Source organism: Myotis daubentonii, chromosome 3, assembly GCF_963259705.1.
Source record: "Myotis daubentonii chromosome 3, mMyoDau2.1, whole genome shotgun sequence".
In the NCBI taxonomy this organism is placed as follows: Eukaryota; Metazoa; Chordata; class Mammalia; order Chiroptera; family Vespertilionidae; genus Myotis; species Myotis daubentonii.
Window position 1 is genome coordinate 87,636,751 of NC_081842.1, and position 6,000 is coordinate 87,642,750.

Consider the following 6,000-nt stretch of genomic DNA (forward strand, 5'->3'; position numbering starts at 1 on the left):
AGACATCTAGAAAATGGAAACAAACAATTCAATGTTAGAGTACAAATGACCTCAATATATTTATTTCAAAGTGAAAATGCCTGTAGCCATTCTAGCAGTATTTAAATTTTCAGTAAGACAACATTCTGACTACTGTGTTTAATTTTTATTGCTGCTATAGGAAGGCTCTACTAAGATTGAAAAGGTCAATCAAAATGGCAATAACTAATTCAGAAATGAGATGTAAAAAAATGAAGTTATAAACCAAGGATTAACCTATAAGAATCCAAGTACATTTATATAGAGAGAAACACACATACATAGGCACACACAAAAGCTAGTTAGGACAATATTTGAAAGTAAATTTACAAGGTCAACAAAAGGAGCAAATTACATGAGCTAAAGAGTGAACTTCTATAAAATGGAGAAAGTGAAGATAAACTATAAGGCCAGAAAGTACCGGTATCTTTTAGAAATGAAACCTTTACACTGTATGTACTACTCTTGAGCTATACTTAGACACAGGAGAAATATATATTTATATCACAGACAATTTACTTATACTTTTAATTTGTTAGTTTATTGTTCTATGTTTATAATAATCATTGTTATGAGTGCTAGACTATACTGCAATTTGATATAATTTTAAATGATAATTTTATGGTATATAAATTATATCTCAATAAAGAAGTTAATTTTTTAAATGGCTCAAATACCTGGATATACACTCAGCAAAGAAGACATAAAGTTGGCAAATAAACAGATATTTAATTTTCTGGATAGATACTCTTTGTTCATGGATAGAAAGACTCACTGTAGTCAAAGTGCCAGTTCTTCCCTAATTGACCTATAGATTTGATAAAACCTCATTCAAATCTTAACGAATTTGTTTGTGAAATATGACAAACTGATTCTAAAGTTTATTTGGAGAAGCTAAAGATCCAGCACAGCCAATACAATATTAAAGAAGAAGAACAAAGTTGGAGGACTGACACTATCCAATTTTATGATGTACCATAAATATAGTGATCAAGACAGTGATAACATGACAGTCAATGGAACAGAATAGAAAGCCCAGAAATAGACTTACGTAAATACAGTCAAATTGTGTGTTTTTTTTTCCCAAAGGAGCAAAGACAATACAATGGAGAAGTTAATCTTTTCAATAAATGGTGTTGGACATATGGATTGCCACATGCAAAAAGAAAAAAAAAATGAATCTAGACACAAACCTTACATCCTTCACAGAAAATAACTTAAAATGGATCACAGACTTAAATTTAAGAGGCAAAATCATAAAATGCCTGAAAAATACAGATGAAAGTCTAGATGACCTTGGTTTTGGGGTGAATTTCAGGTACAATTCCGAAGATATGATTCATGGAAGAAAGTATTGATAAACTGGATTTCATTAATTAAAAACTTCTGCTCTGTAAAAGACACTATCAAGAGAATAAGAAGACACATCACAGACTGGGAGGAAATGATTACAAAAGACATTAATAAAAGACTTATCTAAAATATACGAAGAACTATTTTTGAGATAATGTTTATTATATTTATTTATTTTTGACACTATTACAGATGTCCCCCATTTATAACCCCACCTTTGCCTATCTCCACACACCCTTAGACACCCTTCACCTGGTCATTGTCATACTGTTGTCTGTATGCATATATGTTATTTGGCTAATCTCTTCACCTTTTTTTACCCAGCTCCCTCCCAACCCCTCCTCTCTGACCTCTGTCAGTATGTTCCATGTACCCATTCCTCTTCTCTATACAAATAGCTTCTTAAAACTCAACATTAAGAAAACAAAACAACCACAATATGAGAAATATCTGTAACTTCTTCTCAATATTGCTATGAACTTAAAATTGCTGTAAATGATGAAGTCTATTTTTTAAAATGGGTAAAGGATCTAAGTAGATATGTTTCCAAAGAAAATATACAAGTGGCTAATTAATCAGTATAGCAATGAAAATCAAAATCACAATGCGATACCACTTCACACCTACTAGGATGACTAAGATTGAAAAGATAGTAAATTTCTGGTCAAGATGTAAGCATAGATAACCTCCCACAACCACATTAAAATTACAACTAAGCTACAGAACAACCGTCATTCAAAACTGCTTTAAACCCAGCTGAACAGTCGTCCTATAGCTAAGGATATAAGCAAGCTGCATCAAGGCTGGTAAAGAGGCACAGGTGCAGAATGGGCTGGTCCCACCCCATGTATGCCAGTTAAAAACTGGGAGTGATATCTCCACTGCAGAGGGTTTCCCTGAGGAGCAAGGGGTCCCAACCCTCCACCATCCCTCCACATCCCTCCATCATCCCTCCATCATCTTTCCACCATGATTCTAGTGCTGGGAAGAGAAATCTCCATAACTTCTGGCTGTAAAGACCAGCGGGGACTGTGGCTGAGTGAGACAGATGGCTGCTGGGGTCCCAGGTTGTTTCTTTTAAAGGATCCACACACAGATTTACTCTGACTCACTCACTCAGAGCTGCAGCACTTGGGAAGCTCAAAAGAAACCAAGGACATAGTGGGAGGGCTAAATTGTCAGACTTCAGGACAAGGGCTGAGGGCCAGCTTTCTCCCAGACAGAAGTGCTGGCGGAAGCCATTGTTCCTTTGCTAAGCCCTCCCCCACACAGAGCCCAGGTGGCTTCCATATCTGAGCCTCCATATACTTGGCTAATACTATTCAACCTGCTCTCGTGGTTCCTTGAGATCCCACCCAACCCAACTTCCAGCCCCTCCCAAGCTGTTTTCAGTGGCTTTTCCATACGAACCACCTGTATTGGCTCACATGACCAACTTCCCTAAAATTTCTCAAACAGGCAGCATCTGACCCCAGCCTACCCTGTACCTCTTGCTAAATGGCCCCGTGTCTGGCACTAGCTTCAGCTAGCCTTGAATTGCTGCTTGGCCTCTCCCTGGCACTTCCAAGCCTAGCTAAGTATCAGCCATCTGAAGTTCATTATGTAGCTCATGCTAGCTGACCTTGGTCTGCACCTCCTGAGAGGCCCTAGAATCAGTGTACCCAGTGGACAGCTTCAGAATGTATCCAAGCACCACCTAACCACGTCCACAATTAATACACTGTTGGGGCAGACTCAGTAAGTACCAGAGCCCCGCTGAAGTGAGTCTGACTCTGTGAGGTTGTCCTCTGCACAACAGATCCTCTGCTGTGGTAACTGCCTGCCTTGCAGCCAATGAGTCTGGGGGAAAATCTTCTTTATTGACAGCAATCAAGACTCAACTACAACAAGAGGGTGCATACAGCTCACATAGAGGGAGCACCTGAAGTGGCTAGCTCATATGACCTACTAGACTGTATTATTGGGCCCTAAGAGACACTTATTACTTAAGGGCACTGTGGTGAGAAGGAGAGACGTAGCAGTTCTACCAAGTACATAGAAACAAAATTAGGGAGGGAGCCAAAATGAGGAAATAAATAGGCATGTTTTAAATAAAAGATCAAAACAAAACTCTAGAACAGCCACAAAATAAACAACGAAAACAAAATGGAGACAAGAAATTTACTAGAGGCAGAGTGCAAAGTACTGCTTATAAGGTGGCTCAATGATGTCAGTGAGAACTTCAACAAAGAGATAGGAAACATCAAAATGGTGATGGTAAACATAAAAAAGAACCATTCAGAAATAAAGAATACACTAACTGAAAATAAAGAATACTTTACAGGGAATCAACAGTAGAGTAGATGAAACAGAGGCTCAAACCAGCAAATTATGAATAATAAAATGGAAATAAATAACATGTATCATCATATGTTCATTGTAGTATTATTTACAATAGCCAAGACATGAAAGCAACCTAAATGTTCATTAATAAATGAATGGACAAAGAAAAGATAGTGCATATATAAAAGGAAATATGACTCAGCCATAAAAAAGAATGAAATCTTGCCATCTGCAACAACATGGATGGACATAGAGAATTATGTGCTGAGTAAAATAAGTCAGACAGAGAAAAACAAATGCCATATGATTTCACTTAAATGTGGAATCTAAAAAACAAGATAAATAAATAAACAGAACAGAAACAGACATACAGATACATAGAACATTTTGACAGTTGCCAGATGGAAGGGGAATTGGGGTGATGGGTGAAAAAGGTGAAGGGATTTAAAAGTACAAATTGATAGTTACAGGACAGTGATGGAGAAATAAAGTTCAGCATAGGGCACATAGCCAGTAATATTGTAAAAATTATGTACGGTGTCAAATGAATACTAGGTTATCTGGGTAATCGTTTTCTAAGTTATATAAATGTCTAATCACCGTGTTGTACACCTGAAACTAATGTAATATTGTATATTAATTATAATTGAAAATTTGAAATATTATTAAAAAGAAAAAAATAATTAAGATAATTGCTAGAGTTCCTGTCAATTTTAGGACTCTATCATGAAAAGTCCAAGATTGTAACCTTTAGTGATGTCTCTTGTGTGTATATGTGCATGCATGTGTAATTAATTTCCCAAAGCAATTCCAGGCATTTGTATTTCTTTCAAGAGCAAACACACACACACACACACACACACACACACACACACACAATCTAAAAGAAATTGATCTGGAGTCTATTGGCTTAAAGATTGGTTGGTATCACACTAAAATGTATAATTCTAGAGATTTGTCATTATGTGTCTTAACACAGCAATTGCTAAAGGATTGAGCACAGCAGTTTGGCCCCAAGAACCATTCAGATTGGGGTGAAGTGAGCCATTAGCTTTAAGATATCAGCACCTGGTAAATACGTGACATTTTATGGAGAAATAGACTCCCATTTTGGAATTTCTCTACTTTGATGGTTCCCACTGTATTAATGCCTGGGGCTCTCTGGTAATACAATGATAGGTATATATGACACAATACATACACACCATGCAATAAATACATTAACAGAGATAGTATAAAAGCTGAATAAAAGGCTCCAGACTTAAAATGGTTTCTTGGTAATATGTTTATCCAATTTTCATCAACATTCTCACATGTGGAGCCAAGTATAGAAGACAGGATGGATTCTGTGTTGGATGAGCTTCAAATGTATCATCATCAAGATTTTAGAAGTCAGTAAGCATCCATCTGCACAAAAATGTCTTCATCACTAGGCCATCTTTTGCCTTAAATATCACCAGTGGAAGTTTATTCCTTGGGCTGATATTATTTTCAGAAAATGCTTGTTAAAATGCAAGGATGTTCTCATAGGGTGCTACTCATTTTACTTTTGTCACAAATCCCTTAGGAAGAATAAGCAAAACCAGGGAGGGACAGGAACATGAAGCCTTGGACGGAAGTGCTAACGTGAGGAGGAAGGGACAAGATCATGAAGCAATGCAGGAGGGAGATAAAAAAGAAGATAATAACAAGTTTTAGTGAATTGTGCAGCAATAGAACCTTTATATATTGCTGGTAAAATATGAAATAGTGTAGTCACTTTAGAAAACTTTTTGGCAGTTTCTCAAACTGTTACACATAGAGTTGCTATACAAATCATCCAGGTAAATACCAGTTAAGCACACCAATAGAAAACTTAAACATAACTGCTCACAATATTGTTATTTGTAACAGCCAAACAGTAGAAACCACCCAAATGCTCATCAAATGATGAGTGAATACACAAATGTGGCATATCCATACACTGGAATATTATTTAGTAATAAAAAGCAATGAAATACTGATAACAGAGAAGCATCGATCAGACTTTCCAACTGCAGAGGGAAGGTAGGGGAGGGCAGGCGTAAGGGGGAGAGATCAACCAAAGGACTTGTATGCATGCATATAAGCCTAACTAATGGACACAGATAACAAGAGGGTGAGGGCATGACTGGGGTGCTTAGGGGGGCAATGGATGAATAAGGACACATATATAATACCTTAATCAATAAAGAAAAAAAAAGAAATACCGATAAGCGCTACAATATAGATAAATGTTGAAAACATAATACTAAGTGAGAGAAGCCAGTCACAATGGACTATATATTT